This window comes from Zootoca vivipara, chromosome 8 (assembly GCF_965207765.1).
Source record: "Zootoca vivipara chromosome 8, rZooViv2.hap1.1, whole genome shotgun sequence".
Lineage (NCBI taxonomy): Eukaryota > Metazoa > Chordata > Lepidosauria > Squamata > Lacertidae > Zootoca > Zootoca vivipara.
Window position 1 is genome coordinate 55,228,854 of NC_142591.1, and position 22,796 is coordinate 55,251,649.

The window sequence follows — 22,796 nt, forward strand, 5'->3', positions numbered from 1 at the left end:
TTGATTCAGATAAAAACTGATCAGTGCAAACATAATCATTCATCATAAGTCCTCTGTAGTGGACTCATAACAGAAGAATCCCATCAATGCTTTGTAAAATAGTTTAACAATATGACATCTCTTTCAGAGAGAACTACCTGGAGCATGAGGAGTGGTAGAAGACAGTGTGAAAGGATGGGAGAATCTGTCAGCTTTGTTCTCTTGGTTTCCCATTTTTCAAATCTTTTATCATCATCACTTTGCCATTTTTGTAAATAATAAAGTCATTACAAAATTCCATCAGCATTCTAATATGCATTTCTCCTAATATACAGATTTTTATTTTGACTATCATTCACATTTTTGCAAAGCATATTTTCCCTAATGCATTGTTGTATGTTATTTTCAGTAATATGTGCATTTTTATGCACACTTCATCTCAGTATATGCATTTGTGTACACATCATTTGACTGGAGACCTGCTTTGCAAAATTCAGAGAAGTGCAAATGTTGAAGGCTGCCCTATTTTGGTTCATGCATGGTTTTGAAAAGTGAGAATTAGGTAAATTTGCCCTTAAATGGCTAACTAAATTCATTTACTCTCCCATCCCTGGATGTGAAATGCATTTTGAAGGAACGCAAAGAGGAATTTTGTGAGGAGACTGGAAGAATTATGGAGGGGAGTTCTTAAGATTAAGTAATCGTGGGGCACAACGTTTTCTTCAGAAAGGCTCAGAATGCTGTGAATGTTTTTGTCACACATGGTATCTAGGAGAGTGCCACATTCGCTGTGCCACAGCTGCCAAATTGCCTTTCTGTGCCTCTGATTTCCTGTTCTTTAATGGGAGATCCTATATCAGCAACACTCTGTCACTTTGGGGGCTTTTTGCCATGAAAAATAATATACAGGCAGGCAAAATATATGAAGCCTTGGTAAGGTTTTGATGGGGGGAAGTTATGCACATGTTTGGATTTTGTATTCAAATGATGACAGTCTGCTCAAGCCAAGTGCTAATGAAACAAATTGCAGATGTTGAGTCATTGCTATTTATGTTAAAATAAATAAACGGAATTGCCATTTAAGAAAACAAATGTTGTCAAAAGCTTCCACTTGGTATTTACTTGAAGACTGTAAGTTGTTATCCCCAGTCAGTATATGCATCAGCTGTTTGGGGCCTTCATCTCTCTTTTTCTGTGATATGCTTGTTTGGTGTTACTACCCTCCCCCAGCATGCAATTTATTATTGTTTTTTTATATTTACATTTTATTTAATTTTGCTGTGTCCTCAGTGTCTGACACATTGGGTGCTCTCTGGCCTGTCCTGTTGCACATTTTAGTGCTGATTTGCACAGGACCATTCATGTTGATGTTGGATTCTGGAATGGATGTCTAGATATGATTTATCTATTCATTTCATGGCAATAGCAGAAAGCTAAATATAAATGTGTTGTTTTTTTTAAAAGAGAGCAATGAATGTTAAATGGGATATTTACAAGGTGAAAAAGAACATGTATTTTAGGGGCTGGTTTTCTCTCTCTCTCTCTCTCTTTCACTCAGTGCTGTCTGTCACATTTTAAGAGTTTAAACAAATGCCCCTATTCACATCTGGTCCCTATAGGCTCAAGGGCTGGTTCTGTAACCTGGTGGGGAAAATGGGCTATATCATGCTTTGAAATGCTTATATCAGACTTGACATAAAGTTAAAGTGTTTTGGCACAGTCTGTGATTACTTTATTGGCATATGGGTCAATCAGGTTTTGTTTTAATTCAATAGAAGTGCAGTTATTACCCAGTTGTTACACAGAGTGCCAGTGTTTACTCTCAGGTTTTTGCACTTCTGTTGCTGAAATATACTCGGAGTCCTGTATTGACTTCATGCTCTTTATTGCAGCTTGTAAAACAGTGAATGAAAATGCCCCCCCCCAAAAAAACCGTATGTTTTATATACATTATTTTACACAAGTGAGTGATTAGCTGATTCTGCTTCCCTCCTGGAGCCTGATTGGTCTTTTCCTGCAGGCCAATCAGTTGTTGCATTCTACGATCCTACCAGCCTAATAGGCTGATTAACTTCTTCCTGGAGCCTGATTGGTCTTTTCCTGCAAGCCAATCAGTTGCTGCATTCTAGGATCCTACTTGCCTATTGTTCTAGGATCCAAGCTTAGTACATAACAGTTGCAAATGCATCACCTTTTTTCAGCAGAAAATGAATTGGGTCTGATTCCAGATTTTGGGTGGCCCTGGGCAGGCTCCCTTACACTGCCCCTACCTGGAAAAGGGGTTACTTGGTGATGTTGTAATGGGTTGGGACCTAAGCAGCTGATTGACCATCACACTGCTAACATCATGACTGAGTGAGTCTGTGTGCCAGTGAACCAGGAAGGGGGGAGTGTGTGCTGCTGCTCCAGAGCCCAAGTAGCGATTGGTGTTGGTGTGTCCTGCTGGGGTACATGGCTATTGGAAAATGTCCCACCATGCTGGATGTTGATACTGGGCTAGGAATTAACTGTATTTTGTACCAGGGAAAATGCAATGTCTAGTCCAGGGGTCAGCAACTTTTTTCAGGTGGGCTGGTCCACCATCCCTCAGACCATGTGGTGGGCTGGTCTATATTTGGGGGGACGGGGATTGAACGAATTCCTATGCCCCACAAATAACCCAGAGATGCATTTTAAATTAAAGGACACATTCTACTCATGTAAAAACACGCTGATTCCCAGACCGTCCGCCGGCCGGATTGAGAAGGCGATTGGGCCGCATCCGGTCCACGGGCCTTAGGTTCCTACCCCTGGTCTTGTCCATTCCTGCTGTGAATGTTGTGTGGACCGTGATTTTTAAGAGCTGTTTAGAGAACCCTCTTCTTCTCAGGGAGCTACAGTTCTCAGAGTGGTTTAGCAGTTAATCTCTCTTCCCAGGGAAATCTGGTGGAGATTGTAGCTTTCTGAGGGGGAATAGGAGTATCCTGACAATTCTTAGCACAAATCCCCTGATTCTTTGGGAGAAGTCATGACTATTTAAAGTGGTATGATACTGTTTTAATTGTATAGTACAGATTGAGGGTATGTATGTATGTATGTATGTATGTATGTATGTATGTATGACATTTCTATCCTGCTTGTTCTTCAAGGAACTCAAAGCCAGGACTGGCTCTATCAGGTGGAGTAAAGCAAGTGCCTCAGGTGGCAGATGTGAGGAGATGGAAGGAATCACTACCGTTTAAAGCTAACTAGCTCTGTACCTCCAAAGCTAGCCAGCTAGCCACCACTAGCTATAGCTGACTATACACAATTTTGGCTATGTGCTCTCCCTGGAATGTGATCCCCACGTAAGTTGCGGGCCTACTGTGTTGAGAGCCAGTGTGGTGTAGTGGTTAAGAGCGGTAGTCTCATAATCTGGGGAACCGGGTTCGTGTCTCCGCTCCCCCACATGCAGCTGCTGGGTGACCTTGGGCTAGTCACACTTCTTTGAAGTCTCTCAGCCTCACTCACCCCACAGAGTGTTTGTTGTGGGGGAGGAAGGGAAATGAGAATGTTAGCCGCTTTGAGACTCCTTAGGGTAGTGATAAAGCGGGATATCTCTTCTCTTCTTCTTCTACTGTATTCAAATTCCAATGTGGTTGGATTCTGTAAATGGAATGGGTGTAGGTGGGTGTACATCATGTCCTTTGTCTCAGGCAGCAAAAGTATTGGTTCAGACTTGGTCAAAGCAACATAAAATTACAATTTAAAGAAACCCGAAGTGTTTTAATCAATGTATGGCACCCTACCGAACATTCTGTGCCTGCTTTCAGATTCACCTGATTCTAGGAGGTCTAATCATGTACACATGCCAGATTATGAGCAAAGCATTACCAACCTATGGTGGTATATTAGCTAGTGGCCAATTCAGAAAGTGCAGCAAAGCATTTTTCAGGGTTCTGAAAAGACTGTCATTGTGTACTTCAAGGAATCAAGGCAGAGCTTTTGTCTGTCCACTTTTATAAAGACCATAGAACCACAGAATCGCAGAGTTGAAAAGAACTCTGACGGTCATCTGGTTCTGCCCTCTGCTATGCAGGAATCTTTGGCCCAACATGGGACAAACTGCTCAAGTTAGTTTCTGGTTATTAAAAAGATTAAGGGTGATCTCATGGGCCCTAGAAACATCAAAATGAGAAGAGCATAAATTATAGATATATATCCGAGGTCACTCATTAAGAGTCAGTCTCTCTCTCTCTCTCTCTCTCTCTCTCTCTCTCTCTCTCTCTCTCTCTCTTCCTTTCTCTCTTTCTCTCTCTCTCTCTCTCTCTCTCTCTCTCTCTCTCTCTCTCTCTCTCTCTCTCTCTCACGGTTCCTTATTCAGGCACTGACCCAGACATACACCTGGCTTACAGTAGCTTCAGCAAGGTGGTAGTATCATGTACCTACCAACCATACCCTAATACCACTACTACAGGAAATATGAACCAGAACCCCATGCCTCCCACCGAGGGACAGCAGCATATTTATAATGGGCATACATCTGTAGAAAATAGCACTGCTTCATAGCAATATCCCATACTGAGACATAAGGCCATAGTCAGCATAAATGGAATCAAGTCTCATGGTGTGAGTGATTTAGCTGCATCAGAAGACAAGTCAGTGGGTGGCTCACATATATGCCTCAATCTGGAACTGAATTCACAGAAAGAAGGCTTTTTCTATGAACATAGACTCACACTGACCTGGTTTGCATCTCATGGTAAGCCAGACTCTGAATGAGGCCACTGTGAAATCGCAAGAAATGTGTTTTGCTTTCTATACGATCAGAAGTGGACAAAGATCTGAGACGGGGTTTTGGCTGCAAGACCTTATTAAAGGGTGGGGATGGAAAATGTCGTGAGGGTAGTTCAAGGTTAAGCTTTCTTGTACTGATGTAATAATGTTGCCTTTACACTAAATTGCCTCTCGGGGATCCAGCAATACAGTAATAGCCCCTACCCTGCATGTGCAGGTTGTTCTAAATGTGTGTAAAAAAAATTCATGGCTATTTTTCAGTGATCAGACCTCAGCGATGTTTACTTTGTGGGCTATAGTTTTCAGATAGACTTCAGTTTTGTGGCTGTTTTACTATTTAAAATTGGGTTGTTTATTTTAGCATAGGGTTTATTGCACATTATATAGTTACATTGTAACTACATGACCCAAGGCACCTAGGGAAAGGTTTATTATTATTTTTAAAGAAAGTTGGATTGGACTGGAACTTGGCATGAATCATATCAGAGAAGCACATGGATATAAATTCGTCCCATGTGCCCAAAGAAGCACATCTGGTCAGGGATCCTAAATAAATACCTGAATGAAGCATGAGTTTAACCGATATTAGCAAAGAATGAAATCACAGGTTTTGTAAGAAGAAACAAGCTCCGTGAAGAAAATCAAAAGTTTGTTTTAGGATTTTAAGCATAATATACCACAAGTTTGTTTGAAAGATGATGGAAAGCAGAGTATACAATGCCAAATAACAAGTTAGCAAATCATTGGCACAGATGCATGAGTTATTCAAGGATATAAATATGGAACAGCTCGATGTTCTAGTTAGAGCTGTGTATAAATGGCATCTCAAAATTCCTCAGCCTATCTGTCAGCAGAGACATGGGGGGACTGAGGAACCAGTTCACCAGATTTCTCCAGAGAGGAGATATTATCTGTTACTTAGCGAAGAGGCTTGCCATTAGAAGTGGCAGTACCACAACCTCTTTCTTTTTTCTGTGGTTGCCCTCCCCCACTCCCACCACGAAAATTATATTTTCCACGTGATATTTGAGAAAATCTATTTCATAATTGTTGGTGCATGGGATGCTCATAAAATTGATTCTCTTCTCAGCTCTGAGTGAGCTTCAAGTGCTTTATTTTCTACTAGGAACTATCATTTTAATGAACTATTGGTGCTACTAATTCATCACCCCAATGGCATTTGATTCTCACTTTAATTTTGATGTAGTTCAGGGCAGGCGGCTTACGTTATTTGTTCAGCTCCCAGTAACAAATGATGCTGGCATAATTGCATAATTTAAGATGCTGCGTAATTTGGCAACTTCAAACAGTTCCATTCTATAGATATTACCATACCGCTGTGGAACCTGATCGTAGGGAACCTTTCCATGGAACTCAGGCAATGTATGAATCAGGCTCTTTTCATTGACAATTCTTTCAGGGCAGAAGTCTACAATACAAAAAATATGAAGGAAAAGTTACCTGAATGTGTCTTTTCTCCATCCAAAAGCAATGTGGAAAGCAGATCAGAGAGAAGCAACTTCATCTGCTGTCTCTGTCATAATACTCTTCCTATGTAATATTAACTTTAAAATATACTTGGTCAAGTTAAGTGAACTATAGTGAATTGTGGGCTACATTGCATGCTCAGAACTGAATCACTTAAGCAAAATGGCCAAGGATATGTCAGTTTGCAACTTCATGCCTGAATATTGTTGCAAATCCTAGGGAATGTGCCATCGTCACAAGATAGTTCACAGTAAATCCAAATGTATTTCATGGGGAAAGTACATTTATTTGTTCATAGGCCACCTTTATCTCCCAAAGATCTCAAGTTGGGGTACATGGTTCTCCTCCTCCCCATTTCATCCTCACAACAGCCTTGTGAGGTAGGTTAGGCTAAGAGCGTAGACCTATTGAAAGTAATAGGCCCAACTTAGTCATGGTCATTAATTTCAATGGGTCTACTCTGAGTAAAGCTTAGTTGAATACCACCCTGTGGTCATATGTGCGCAGCCCCAGTTTGTGTGTTTGGCTCTTCATCCAGCTTGTAAAAGCCTGGTAAGAAAAGCATATTTAGGTCACTTTCCATACTTTTGCACAGCACTGCCTTTCTGAATAAACTGTCTTCCTAGGATACACAGTTTGCCTCTCAAATATGAAGTTTTTTGTTTTTGTTTCCATTGAATTTTTGGAGATAGCAAAACATTTAACATGTGTTTGGGGGGGCAGGGGGAGAGAGGGCTTGGGAGAGCTGGTAAATAGTACTTTGTACATCCAGATGCTTGGGCGTGGAGAGGCAATTAGAAGATGAGCCGGATCCCCAGAGTTTTTGAAGTAAACATTCTAAGAACATTCAAAGATGGAAAAATAGCTGCTTCCTCCCAATGCAAGAGGAAGCATTAATACCCTGCCTATCGGGGGAAATGTCTAATTTTATTTTGAACATATTTTGTAAATTAGAAAATTAGCAAGTTAAATTTAGTGGTTGTTGAAATAGCTGTCAGGTTAATATATTTGGGGGGGGGGGCGTGAGACCAGAAGTGGAAACCTTTTACGATGCTACTTGATTTCCTAAGCTGAACCCACTTTTAATCAAGAGCTTTTATTTATTTATTTATTTTTGTATCCCACCTTTCCCCCAGAAATCAAGGAAGCTCACAAAAGTTAAAGCAAATACAGATAAAACACATGTAACTAAAACATAGAGAATGTTATTGTTAAAAATTAAATTACCTATGGTATCAAAACAGGTTTTTTTTGTTTTTTGTTTAAAAAACATATAGTATTTACTAAAATGCAAAAGGAGAAAAAAAACAGTACAGCACACTGCTAAGAGTCCTTTCCTTCAAAGGAGCCAGTTCCTAAAAATCAGTTCTCTCCTGTGTCCCCACCAGACATGACTGTGATGGTGGTGGGAATGAGACGAGAAGCAGTGTGGTTCTTACATGAAGGACATTGTTGGATTGTTGGCATCCGTCTTTCTCAGGAGACAATGGAAGAGTGTGCCTTTGGTGGTAAAGTCAAACCATTGGAGAGTTTCAGCACCTGTTGTGGCTGTAGAGACCGATACAGGATAGACATGTTTAGTTGCAGTTCAGGCAGATGAAGGCATCTGGTATTGCTGCTACAGGTACACCACGGTGTTTCTTCTCTCTGCATTCTTCCTAGTGGTCATTCCTCCTTGGTCACTGCTGTGAATACACAACCTGTTTTCAGACATAAAGGACATACAGTCCAGGTTTTTAAAGTGTGTCTGCATGGGGGTTGGGATTGGATATTGAAAATATTGAGAATTGTCCATTTATCATTTTTATGTTCTCTTGGAATTTTGGATATATTTTAAATTACCTGCTTATTGTTGAACTGTCAGTGTTATATAATTATAATTATTATATGTTATGGCATTATGGTAACCATCCTATTAAATGTAGACTATATTTTCTATGAACTTTTTAGCAGAGATCCATTTGTGGAAAATGTCCTATGATTACAGATTTGGTGACACAAAGTCTTGACTGAACCAAAAATTCATTTTTCTTCAGGCACTCAAAGTCTTAAAATGTCCTCAACACCTATCGCCAGGATAGCCAGTGGGGTCGCCCTTCATATATTTTTGGACTACAGCTGCCAGGGACTGGCTGGACAATTAGTGGTGGGAGGTGCCAGCCGGGGAACCCCCAAGGGAAATCCCAGAGGAGGAAGTCTCATAGTCCAGGGATTGGTGGTGGGGCACAAAGGAGAGGTCATGGGGGGGGGGAAGATTGGGAGGAGGTGCTAGATACTGAAGGAACAACAGGGTTTAGTGAGCAGGAAGAACCTGTGACAGGTAACAGTTCAGACTCTGAGGCTGAAGCAGAGGAGAGGGGTCAAGAGACTGCTGAAAAATCCCTGGAAGAATCTCTGGCTGCGACAAGCTCCCCTCACCCCTGGTCTCCCGCGACATGCAGGATAGTGAGGAGAGCCAAACGGAGGCCAGAGGTGTGCAGACACAGTTTGAGGCTACTTGGGAAGCATCAAGGAGAGGAGGAGCCTCAGTCCTGGCTACTGCTCTATGGGGCATTACCTGCTGGAAAGTGTTGCTGAGTCGCATGCAATTTCCTTGAATAAAGAGTGAATTTCACTGACAACTGATTCTGCTTCTTTGTGCCCCCTGCATGCTGGCTGGGACAAATGGAAATTGTAACTCAACTACCTCTGGACTCAACTACCGTGTTTCTCATATTATAAGACACGTCTTATATTTATTTTTTCCTCAAAAAAACACACTATGGCTTATTTTCAAGGGATGTCTTATTTTTTTCCTCCTCCTCCTGCCGCAGCCGGCATTGCTACTGCGCCTATCACTATGTCTTATTTTCGGGGTATGGCTTATATTCCTTCAATGCTTAAAAATCCTGTATGGCTTATTTTATGGGTATGTCTTAAAATATGAGAAACAGGGTACCTTCTAGGACCCAGGTGGCACTCAAGTACCTTTTAGGACCCAGGTGGCGCTGTGGTTAAACCACTGAGCCTAGGGCTTGCTGATCAGAAGGTCGGTGGTTCGAATCCCTGTGACAGGGTGAGCTCCCGTTGCTTGGTCCCAGCTCCTGCCAACCTAGCAGTTCGAAAGCACGTCAAAATGCAAGTAGATAAATAGGAACCGCTACAGCTGGAAGGTAAACAGCGTTTCCATGTGCTGCTCTGGTTTGCCAGAAGCGGCTTTGTCATGCTGGCCACATGACCTGGAAGCTATACGCCGGCTCCCTCGGCCAATAATGTGAGATGAGCGTGCAACCCCAGAGTCGGTCACGACTGGACCTAATGGTCAGGGGTCCCTTTACCTTTACCTCTGGAGCGCACCATGTTGGCTACCCCAACCTATATCAAAGAACCTCACTGAACAATAATTCTGTCCTACTTATGAACTTTTTATGTGTGAACAATATGGGAAAGAAAAACCGTGCCCTTCCTCCTCATTCCTAACACCCCATGCCTAGTGAATTTGCTGACAATCCAATTTAAAATCAAACCTTTCAGCAATATTAGACCAATAAATGAAATATTAGATCACTTCCTGTTACACTAGGCAGCAGTCTTTTCCAGAGAAGAAAATATTTATATTTCTAGTGGGGGGGGGTTTACAATGTTCTCATTTAGTTTCATAGTAGTACAAAGAACTCCATACGGACAGATGAGCCCCTGAAATAGCAGCTGCCCACCTACCTTCAGTCATAAACTGAAAAAGCACACACATTAAAAATGCCATCACCTTGCTTTACTTGCCTGACCTGTGAAATTTGTGGTTATGTTTAAGCCAGATCAGCCAAACTGGATGATGTCACTCCTCGGAAGGTGAAAACCTAGTGGAATGGCTTCAGAAATCTTTGACTCTCTTCTAGTCAAGGGTTTTACAGACTTGTTTCTAGTACTTGGCAATAATGAGGGGGCCTGGTGTATACTGCAATTTGGTACTATATGTAAAATAACTAGGTCTTATAAGTCCTCATTACAATAATGAAGAGCACAGGTGGGGAACCTGTATCCTTCACATTCCCATTAGCCTCAGCCAACAAGATCAACGGTAAGGGATGATGGGAGTTGTAGTGAAACAGCATCTGATGCACCACAGGTTCCCCATTCCTGAGTTAGAGCAATATATTTAAACACAAAAATAAAGTCTAGTTTGTTATTTTTTTCCTGAACTCGCTTGGCATTCACTGAAGCAATATATATGTCTGTAGCAGGGTTTTTTCTTTGTTTCAGTACCCAGGGAAGAAACTTCTTGGAGGGCTGATTCTGATGTGCTATTCTGTGCTCACACTGGTCTTTGGAAACTGTCCCATGAGCTAGTGGTGGATGAGGTTGGTTAAGATGCAACACCCATATGGTGGCAGATGGTTAAAGATTCTCTTCCCTATTCCATGATCCCAATTTGAACTGAGGGGAAATCACCAGGCAATTGGCACTGCACAGTACTGTGTTTATGTTGCATGGAGCTACCACTCCTGGTTGTACTGGTTGTGACACGGTTGTGACACGGATGACTCCTTGATACCGAGCAAGATCCATTTCCAGCCAAAGAGGGCCCTTAGAAGAAAGCAGAAAATGTGACGGTGAATCATCACTGCCAGAACAGTCATATCTGGGCTCCAATTCCATCAAACTCCACTGAACTGCCCCAGGAGCAGTGTTGAAGCTTTTGGGATTATATCAAAGAGGCAACCTACAACTCAGCTATGTCCTCCTTTGACAAAAGAGAGCAACAGATTCCAAATTGATTTGAGGCCGACATAAAGGATGTGGAGCATGTTATCGCAGCGAAGCACAAGGCTCTTCTGAACTACAAGTGTGCACCTTGTGAAAAGACACTTACTGCACTGAGAAAGGCAAGGGGTGGATTGCCAAACGATGTGCCAATGACTCCTTGCTAAAACTGTGTCAGAGCATTCAACTCGCTGCAATACTAACCAACCAAGATGAAGGTCTACCAGGCTTGTGTGTTGAGCATGCTGCATTATGGGAGTCATGGCAACTTAAAACCACCAGGAGCGATGCTTCAATACCTTCCACATGTGCTGTGTCAGGGAGATTTTGGGCATCACATGGCAGGACAGAGTCTGAAACAAATATGTGCTCTTCCATGTTCACATTCCCAGTATGTTCACACTCCTGTCTTAACGACGTCTACGCTGGCTTGGTCATGTGTACAGAATGGAAGATGGCAGGATCCCCATCTATGGGCTTCAGGCACCAGGCTCATTGACAGACTAACTTTGTATTGCAAAAGTGACACGAAGGCTGGCAACATGAACCCTGCCCTGTGCGAATCCCTTGCAGACGACTGCAGTGCCTGGAGGCAGTCGGGTTGTGTATCCACAGCAGTAACCAGAATATAAATGACTGCTGGAAGGAGAGCAGAAAGAAGAAATGCCATGGTGCAGCTGTAGCAGCACAACTGGATGCCTTCATCTGCTCCAGCTGTAACAAAACATGTCTCTCCCATAGGTCTCTTATAGCCACAGTAACTGTAACTCTCCAGCAGTTTGACTTCACTCCCAAAGGTAACCTCCTCCATTGTCTCCCGAGGCAGACAGGGCAGACAGATACTAAAAACCCCAGGCAGCTGCTTGGACTCTTGACAGTACTTGCTCCTCCAGAGGAGAGAGAGAGCTGGGACTCCTGGTTCAGCACTGGAGCCAGTTGTGTTTGGGCAAGGGAAGCACTTCCATCTGTTCCAGTCTCCTCCTCCCATTCCACATCATCTCCTTTCAGAATTTGGCATCCCGGGCCTGAGCCCAAAGGCACTATGGGAGTCATGACAATTGTAGCCCAACACTATCTGAAGGGTCAAAGGTTTCTCGCCACTGTATTAGACAGAGATTCATTTTTATAATAATGCAAACTGCATTTAATATGCTTGGCGTGCTCAGGAAACTATATAAGAAGAAACCCTTCTGTGCCTATGCATAAATCCCAAGAACTTCTTTATATTAGTAAGATTTATGTTGCATCTTAAGCCATATCTGAGCAAACTTGTTCACTTGTCTTACTGACACCTCTTTTTTTATGCTCCGATTCTAAACTCATAATAACCGGGATTACATATATTAATCTGTTAATTAGTACTTGTGCTTTACCTCAGGATTTCTTTTATTAAATTCTCTCCCGCTTTCCAGTAGGATGGTTCTTTTTGGATTTCAGTCATTTTCTTGTTGAATTTCAGGTCTCTCAGTCTTCCAGAGCAGCTTTTGGCAGAGTGCAGGGGGCTGCTGGGGGGAAGAGAGCGGGCAGAGGCCCCATTGCGGGAACAGACATTGAGCCCACTTGTGCTAAATTGCATTTCAACCGCTTCTGTAACTTTTATTTATTTCGTTCCTCCCAAGAGTTTAAGTCACTTGTTACCTTCACAACACTCCAGTGAGGTAGTTGGCCCTGGTCTCCTGTGAAAGAGCGTTCCACCATGTTGGGGCCAATACTGAAAAGGCCCTGGCCCTAGTTGAGGCCAATCTAGCCACCTTATGGCTCGGGATCTCCAGAATATTGTTGTTTGCGGACTTTAAGGTCCTCCGCGGGGCATACCAGGAGAGGCAGTCCCGTACAAGGTACCGTGATCTGTTTCAATCGCATTATTGCATGATGGGAAAGCTCTTGCACTAACAATGCAGTCATCTTGCTGGAAAAAATCCGGCTCGCTAATATTCCTAAATAAGATAAAGAATTGGGATTTTTTTAAAAAAACAAAACAAAGAAAAACCAGTGCATATAAATATTATAAAATCCTACACACCAATTTACAATGTTTACTTGAATTTTTTAAAAGTTATTCCTTTCATAGAAAGATCTGGAATTGGTGCTGTGCGCAGTCCATAGTGTATTCCTATGCCTGCTCTCAAAACATAAGAATACTATTCTTAGGTTTACAGGATGAACCTGAATGTATGGTGGCTACAATCACTGCAGAATGAACTTCTGCTGCTGCTTGAGGAAATCCCAAGGGCTGCAGCAAGCTGTGCCTGCATGGTAACTGCTGCACTCATGGAATTACTGACTCTGCCTTGGAAGCACTGAGAGCTGTCAGAGAGGCCAGGCAGTCAATACTGCAGACCACCTTTTAGATGAATGTTAATAAAAGCAGGAGGATAAGGAACACACATCATTTAAGAAGTACAGGAAAAAACAAAAATGGCAGGAAGACAAGGAATGCGTCCTTCCTGACCCAGCAGATTACTTTCAAATTTGCAACACTGAGGATTGAGTGAGAACTTCTGCTTTTGGGCTGGCTGTGTGTGTGTGTGTGTGTGTGTGTGTGTGTGTGTGAGAGAGAGAGAGAGAGAGAGAGAGAGAGAGAGAGAGAGAGAGAGAGAGAGAGAGAGATTACTGTTGCTGGATCAGGGCCTCTGTTTATAACTAATCTTCGGTATTCCATGCACTAAACCAAGAACTGGCTGACATTTTACAGTAAAATGGGACATCTTTTATCTCTGTGCTTTCATATTTTGGCTTATATATGGGGAGGATTCCTCCAGGCCTGTTTTTCATCAAACTCTGTTTGGCAGGTAAGGGTTTTAAGGCTGCTGTTCTTTTTGTTTGGTCAAAACTGGGCATATCTTCAGAAAACACATTGTAATTTATTCCATTTAAAGAGCCTCACAGAGTGAAATGTTATGCCAATTAGCTATTCCTTTTGACATGGCAGTTATTCCATGTCATGTGCATTCCATGTGCATACATATGTTGCCCCACCTTCTATACTTTGGGCTCTTATAGAAATAGTTTTTTTGGCATGATGTATTAGTAATAATGAGTTTTGAGTATTTCTCAAAAGGTTAATGGCTATTGGAACAGTGTAAGCAAGGCAGCCATACGCTCATTGTTTGGGTACAGCTAGCTCCTGTTGGGTAGCATGGATCGTATTAACAAGTAATGTCACCGAAGCATGGAAGGATCATGATGTACCCAAGATTGGCTCCTCCGATGTGTAAGAATGATCAACAGTCCCCTCTAATTGTTGAGATATTTCATGTGACAATCCATAAAGGAACTGCATTCAGTGCTATTAATGGTTGGCTCTGTGCATGGTTTTTATTCAAGACACTTCCGTTCTTTTTCACCTTGCTTCATAACTGCTGTAGAATCTCCATTCTTTCTGAAAATTTCACTACTTTTGAACATAGGTTTTCTCATATATACCTGCACAGACGTCTTCCTGTTACATGACCATCATTTGAACACATTGTCTGAAGTGAATCCATTTCTTAAGACTCTCCAAAGGAAGACACCAACAGATGGGCCAAAATATTAATATCCCCATCCTAAAATGGTTTGCATTACATTAAAAAAAAACTATTAGGATTGCAGCCAAAATATCTAAATCTGCAACCTATTTATTTCTATGTGGTCCCACTGACTTTGTTATTAAATAAGTGTGTTGCGGATTTCATAGTGATGGGTAAATTAGCCATTCAGTTTTGGCAATAAAATGAACAAATGTCTTAATTCTCAGTAACCATTGCTCACTTTTGAAAGAAATGTGTGCATGTGAAGCTGTCTTATATGGAGTACACTATTCCACTATAGCACCTCTCCGGGACCTTTTCATTCCTCCTGCCTGATATCTTTTAATTAGAAATGCTATGGATTTAATGTTGAATTTTATGCATGCAAAACATGAATCAATCCACTGAGCAGTGAGCCCCTCCTAAGAAGAAGGGGTAGCCAACATGGTGCCCTCCAGATGATGTTAGGCTGCAACTCTCATCATCTTCAGCCAGCATGGCCAACATCAGGGATTATGGGAGTTTGTGCCCATAAATAAGTGGAAGGCACCACATTGGCTACCCCACTCTAAATACATAACATGACGGAGAATTAACCAGGCATAGGGTTTTACTTAAAATTGGTTTAATATGCATGTCAAACAACTGTTTTAGATTTGGTTGGTTATATTAATTGTTTGAAGAAGAAGAAGAAAAAGTAATAGTCCAAAAACACTTTTCTTCTATTTGTTTCAGGAAACTAGTTTACATCATAAAATTCCAGAAAGGTCAACAGATGATAACATAGATCAAACATTTAGTGACTAGCAACATTCCTAAAGTGAGAGTCAACAGAACACTTAATTTAATTATCGGAAGTAGCAAGATGTACTTCTGAAAGAATAAATTCCATTGGGCAAGAAAAGTTGACTCCATCCACCCACCCATCCATCAAAAATAGACTCAGAATATAGGCCAGATGTTAGCATTTTGGTTTAGCCAGAATATGGTTTCCAGTAAGGAAGCATACAGGCTAGTTCACATGTCCATATGTGATGTAGGAAAAGCACCTCTTAGTCTAGCAGATTTCAAGTCAAAGTAACTTGTGGCTTAGTAGTGGATGGTGGCCTTTTACAAAAACCTTAGGTGAGTGTTGGGGAGAAATTTTATCACATAGTAAACCTTATTTTCCTCGGCTTCAACAAATTGTGAGATGAATAAGGAAGAATCAGATTCTATCCCCCAAATTATATTATTCTGTACAAAGTGGGGAAGCATATGTGGTTTTCCTATAGAAGGTCTCAGGTTTAATCCTCAACATCTCCAGGTAGGACTAGAAAATACTTCTGTCTGAAAGAGGATCACTGCCTGTTGCTGAAGGCAGTTCTGAACTAAGGCAGTGTCTGTTCCTAAAAGTACATACAGTCCCTTTTCAATATATTTGATCTGATACAGTTTTGTAAACGGCCAGGTTGCAAAACTTTTCAGAAAGAATTAATGTGTCCTTCAGAAAATGTTACTCACAAATCTAGTGAATATTTGCATCCACTTGTCATGCACAACCAGGCTGTCTGACCATGACTTCTGGCAGGTTTATAATGATGAATAATAATAATACATAATTTATTATTTATACCCCGCTCATCTAGCTGGATTTCCCCAGCCACTCTGGGTGGCTCCCAACAGATTAAAAACAGAATAAAACATCAAACATTAAAAACTTCCCTCATTGCTAATGTGAAAGCAGCCTACACATAAGCAGATAAAAGATGTGTGCCCATAGGGCTTCCTACACATAAGAGGGAAAGTACCCCAGTTAACTAGGGCTCAACTCAATGGTGGCTGGTGCCAATTGGGACTGGTAAGGTGGAAGGCAGAGGTGCTAACAACAGGTGGAATCAAACCTAATCACAGCTGGAGACACAGCCAATGACAGGCAGAGCCAACTGAATATAGTATTCTCCCTATCATCTTCCCTGCTGGGTTCCAAAAAAGCAGCCCTAAGAATGAAGAGGAGGAAGGTGACAGCCTGTGCCTGCCATCAGGTTGGATGTAAGTAACATGGCAGGCAGGTGGGGCTGGTTAAGGGCAGTGCCTCAATTTGCCCTGATGAACCAGCCTCCTCTGGTTCTGTTCATGTGCACCAGCTCTACATACAGAGGCATTTGAATGTACTCTGGCCCCTTTCCAGCCACCCTTATTGCTATGGGGTGTGTGGCTAGCAAATATTATCCTGCTCCCATATCATGTACTCACTGAACACATGGAGATGGATTTATGAAAGGGTCTATGGGGTTGCATCCAATGCTGTATAAGTGAAGTTGTGTTTCTGCGGTGCGGCGTTACCTTCCTTACCTACCGCCGTGCACCCCCAAAATCAGCTCTTGGGCCCCCCCATCCTTCTGGGGCCACAAGAAGTGGAGAGGAGGGAAGAGAATTGTAAAGCGGAAGTCTTTTGAGCAGGCAGAAGAGCAGCATTGGATACAAGCCCATGGTAAGAATGGAAATGCAGTTTAGCAACTGGAGTAAATTAATATTAATATGGGCTTAATAAATTTCTGAGTTTACTCAAGTATGAGGTGATCAGAGATGCATTGTGGTGATAATGAATGTGACAGACCAGGAGTGCCAACTTGGCCCTGCAACCATGAGTGCATGGGGTCGTGGGTGCCATGTAGTGTACATGGCCCTGACACTGAAATTTGTTGGTGCCTGGGCTCTTCGTGGGGAATTTTATGGGTGCTCAAGCACTCAGGATCCCAGGGAGTTGGCACCTATGAGGTAGACTTAGCAGGACGATAAATAGTGCAGATGAGATGGCACATTGTTGCTGATCAACTTGTGAAATCAAGAGCGTAACCAAAGCAGTGTACTGTAGCCCTTTCAGAAAATTGCATTGCCATGCTATCTGAGCACCCACAGGCAATGACTGAGAGCCCTTCTGCATACAGAGCTTGTATGAGAATATCGTGTGTGGAAAATGTAGTTCTATATCCTGAGAACATACTCTGCATAGGGAAGTTTTAGTAACAAAACAATGACACATAACTTTTGCCAATTATTTGCCTATCTATGCACAGAACTGGACTAATAGTATGCTTTCTTTTGCATTCAGCCCTCTGGGTCATGGTTAAGGAGTTTTTCCTATACACAGACCAATAAATTTATTAGTTCTTCTTATCAGTAGGCTCTTTACCAATACAAGTCTTAGACTTGCATAATTGATTGAAATTTTGCTAGAGTCTAGAACTTAAAAAAAAAAACCTTTTCAAATCGAATGAGAATGTGAGGTATGCTGGTATAATAAGCCTAGTGTGTCATTCTTTCTAATAATAAAGCTTGTGTTTCGAGCCAATAATAGCTGATAAAATATTCTTGGGTTTGCGTTCTCTATTGACCATGCTGGTGACTGTACTAAGGTCTCCTGAGTCGACTCAGGAAATGGCCAAGGGCTTCAAAGCTACTTCAAAACTAAGTAAGAGTGATATATCAAAGTGGTGGTTTTTTTGTTGCAGTATTGAGGCAGTCCACTATCCTTCTGAACATTTGTAATGGATTCTGAGCAGTGAAATTCATCTGGTAGACTTGACACAACATCAAAGCAGATAGTAGTGAGGACAAATGCACAATTCATAAACAATGGCAGACATTGTTAAATTAGAGGCAGATAAAATTGAAATGCTGAGAATGGAGTATTCTACATTATAATAAAGCCTAAGTTCAAAATAGCTCAGTCACTTGTGAAAGTAGTCAATTTCTGCATGGGGTTAGCATTCTGTGTAATTACACAATCATACCAGAGAAATGTCATGACTAAAATGTACCCCCAGCAGCTGGTGTTGCTTTTGCTGACAGATTTCTAACACAGTAAAAATTCAAGTAACTATCACATGTAACACAAAAAACATGCCATATATTCCCCTCAAGTTGCCTTGATCTGCTACAGTTTTACAGCTTTTGATATTGTTGCTGAAAGTTTTTTGTTTCTTGAGCTAAATGATTTTAGTCACACTGAAAAGCCAATTCCATTGTAATAAATCAATCTTATTCCAAGTAAACAAATTAGGAGAACTGCATGCATATGTACACATTTGTGTCTGAACCATTAGCCCCATTCTGGTAATGTTGTTCAGATCTGATTGATGCAGTTGCAAAAATAGGCCACAGTCATACCTCAACAACGTATTCGCCTCATGTACCAAGACAAGTTATATATTAGATCTAGTGTGAATTCATATCAGATAGATACTCTTCTCAAACCTTATTCATTTATACGCCAAACAGCTGGAGAAGGAGAAGTGAGATGGCACGATAGAGGATCCTGATTGTGTGGAGTTCCTGCTCGTGTACAGCTGTATACGTCTGGGTGCTAGAGATTTGCACTGACCACAATATATAGTTCAGGCCCTGATTTGGTGCTTTGGAAAACAATTTGTCTGGGCCTTAGGCACTTCATATGCTGAGTAATTCTGCTCAGAATCTGAAAACAAAGGTTGTATTATGGTAAGCTAAGTTTTGCTCAGTAGACCCATTGAAATGGATGAAAATGACTAAGTTAGGTACATTGATTTCAGTTGGCCTGCTCTGTTGGGATTTTTTTTTAAAAGGATATAATTTCACTCCATTCTTAGAATTGGATAAAGTTTAGGGTGACTAGGTGATCCTCAGTGTCCCTTCCAACTCTATGATTCCATGAGATAGTAAGCTGCAAAGCCCCTCCAGAGAGTATACAGGGGTCAGCAAACTTTTTCAGCAGGGGGCCGGTCCACTGTCCCTCAGACCTTGTGGGGGGCTGGACTATATTTTGAGGGGGGGTGAACAAATTCCTGTGCCCCACAAATACCCTTTTAAACAAAAGGACACATTCTACTCATGTAAAAACACGCTGATCCCAGACTGTCTGCAGGCTGGATTTAGAAGGCGATAGGGCCGGAACCGGCCCCCGGGCCTTAGTTTGCCTACTCATGGTATAAAACCTGCCAAACTACAGTATAGACAAATAGGTCCTGGGACTTTTGTCCTGGGCATTTTTAAAAATTTGACTTTTAAAAAATGGGAAATATCTATATCTTAAGTATTTTTAGGTTGAATTTGCAGGCAAGTTTGTCAGATGTCAGAAGTATAGGTGCAGTGGTTTTCCAGCAGTAGCAGCCATTACACTTTTTAGGGTGGGTAAAAGAAAAGTGTTTGAGGACAAGTGGTCTGAAGGCTGCAGACATGAGAGAGGTTTACCTGGGAAATAAATCTGCCAAACTGCAGACAAACAAATCCAGAAGCTTTTGTGTTAAGACTTTTAAAATTGATTGTGGGGCAGGGAAGAACTAAAAGTGCTTTTGTTTCCTAATAAAATCATTTCCTCCAGTTACAAGCTTGATACTGTCCCTCAGCCCTCTCTCCATTCTAGTGTTTGCTTTCTCTTCCTCCCCCACACATCAGATGCTCGTCCACAGCTTTTTAAAAAATGTTTGTATTCCCAAGGCACCACAACAATCTTCAGAAGTCCCAACTTTGACTCTTGCCGCACATCCCAGTCATAGCTGCCAAGTTATCCCTTTTTTTAAGGGATTTTCCCTTATGCTGAATAGGCTTCCTCGCGAGAAAAGGGAAAACTTGGCAGCTATGATCCCAGTCCACCTGAAAAACCAAAAATCCCTCAGAGGCACCACACTTGGCCCCAGGATTTATCTGAATCCAATGTGCAGCCTTGGTAGCTGTCATCATGCTGAATTCACAAACTTCCAAGTGGCAAGACCAGCAGTGCGTGAAACACCAGGGCACAGCCAGCAGTGTTCTTCCACTCCTCCTCCTCATTTATTAAATTTATATACTGCCCTTCATCTGAAGACCACAGGGCAGCATACAACATAAAAACACAAAATAAAAACACAGCATGCATAACTTAATATCAAACCCATCCACCCATTGCATGAAGAAGGTCTGAAAATGGCTATACAAACTATCAGTAAATAGCAACCCCAAGGGTATGCCTCGTATGTCTATAATAATAATAATAATAATAATAATAATAATAATAATAATAATAATAATTTATATCCCGCCCATCTGGCTGGGTTTCCCCAGCCACTCTGGGCGGCTTCCAACAGAAATATTAAAATACAATAATTTATTAAACATTAAAAGCTTTCCTAAACAGGGCTGCCTTCAGATGTCCTCTAAAAGTCTGGTAGTTGTTTTTCTCTTTGACATCTGGTGGGAGGGCGTTCCACAGGGCAGGTGCCACTACCGAGAAGGCCCTCTGCCTGGTTCCCTGTAGCTTGGCTTCTCGTAGCGAGGGAACTGCCAGAAGGCCCTCGGCACTGGACCTCAGTGTCCGGGCAGAATGATGGAGGTGGAGACGCTCCTTCAGGTATGCTGGACCAAGGCCGTTTAGGACTTTAAAGGTCAGCACCAACACTTTGAATTGTGCTCGGAAACTTACTGGGAGCCACGTATAGGTGCTACCGATCATTCTCCATTTGTTGATGGCAATGGGACTCTGCTGTCAAGTGTGATATTGGAAATTCCACTGGACCATCCACTTATTGGCAAAGGTGTCTGCATAGGGAAAGCCTGAACATCATCTCAGTAACCCATTCATATCTGCCTTAGGAGTAGAATGCTGCTGAGATTTTTAATTCTGAAAACCACCTCAGTCCTTCGAAGAAACTGCAGTTTGCCAGACATGTTTGGAAATCAGTGTTGTAGATGAAGTAAATTTTAATGGCCTAGCGCTGAGATTAACCACAGGTTAGTGTGCTCAGGACAGCTTAGAAAGAAAAATTGATCTTTTTCATTATACTCATCCTTTTATAGCTCTCTTGTATAACATCCTTTTTGATGTGACTCATAAACCCACACTGCATTAATCTCTATTACAGCAACCTTCATTAAAATGGTGTCTTCATAACACTTTGGTATCTTGGCTCCAAAGGATGGTGATATTGCGAAGCAGAGTGTTTTATCATGGGACTGATGAAATGTTGTTTCCTATGGCAGTTAATATTTTCCAAATTGCATTTGTTCATCATCTTTAATTGCTGCAGTTAACGTTTGTACAGCATTGTGAAAACGTAAAGGTTATTTAGCTGTCACTTATTTAATCATTTTATTTTCCATGTAAAATACAAATACTTGGCAAAATTCAGCCACTGTCAGGGACTCTGGAACTTGAACAAGGAACTTTGTGGGCCGAGGCCGAGGCCAAGCCTGCTGAGCTACTATAAACCATTCATGCCCAGACCTCTGAACCCTTTTCCATTGTACAACATTGGCTGATGTAGCAGGAACTACAAGACAAGGTCAGGCTCCTCCATACCAAATATCCTAAAGAGTCCAAGGTTGGTGATGTGGTGTATTCCAGATGTTGTGGACTACAACTCCCATCAGCCTCAGCGGTAGGAGATGCTGAGAGCTGTTGTCCCCAATATCTGGAGAGCATCACATTGCCTACTCCTGCTTAAGACATTAACCCATTTTAAGGTCCAAGACAGAGCAAGGAGAGCAATGATTTTAGGGGAATAAATTTCTTTAGGAGAATAACCTGGCAAGCAAGTTCCAAGATCCAACAAACAACAAGAAGCTATACACTTTCAACCACACAAAGAGAAAACAATAATCATATGTGTCACCACAATCCCAGTTTGTCACCTGCCACGCTCACTGAAAAAAAGACCATCAGCTTGGTTGTTGTAGCCCAGATTGTCTGGGAAAATGAGTGGCCCCAGTAGAACAAACCATGGGACAAACCAAGGTGTAAACTCATGGCTTCAGTTTGTTAACCACTTAGACTTACCATCCAAGGACTAGGAGGCAACCTAGGACTTAATAATAATAATAATAATAATAATAATAATAATAATAATTTTATACCCCACCCTCCCCAGTCAGAACTGGGCTCAGGGCTGCTGACATCAATAAAATTACAATAAGACATAAAAGAAAGAAAAACAATTGATTAAAATGCGGGTTAAAATACAATTTATTTTTATTTTTTTAAAGGCCCCTGGCCCTTGTTGAGACCAAAATGTTGTTGATCTCCAAAATGTTGTTAGGGCTTAGGACTTAGCAGCCTAGGACTGAGGCAACAAGCCATTAAAAGAGACATTAAAAATTGAAGTATGCCTCTGTTCACTTACTTGTGGCTTTGACTGTTTTCTTTTCCCATGAGCAGAGCAAGGAAATGAATACTCCCCACCCTTTCCCCAGTCACAGCATGATATATTGGGAGAGAGACTTGGCACCACAGTTCCTGCCTACATGTGGCATAACAGTTTCCTGCTTTTTGTATATGTGCCAACTTCAAAGAAATCGTTATCAAATTCTATATCAATAACACCTCGCAGC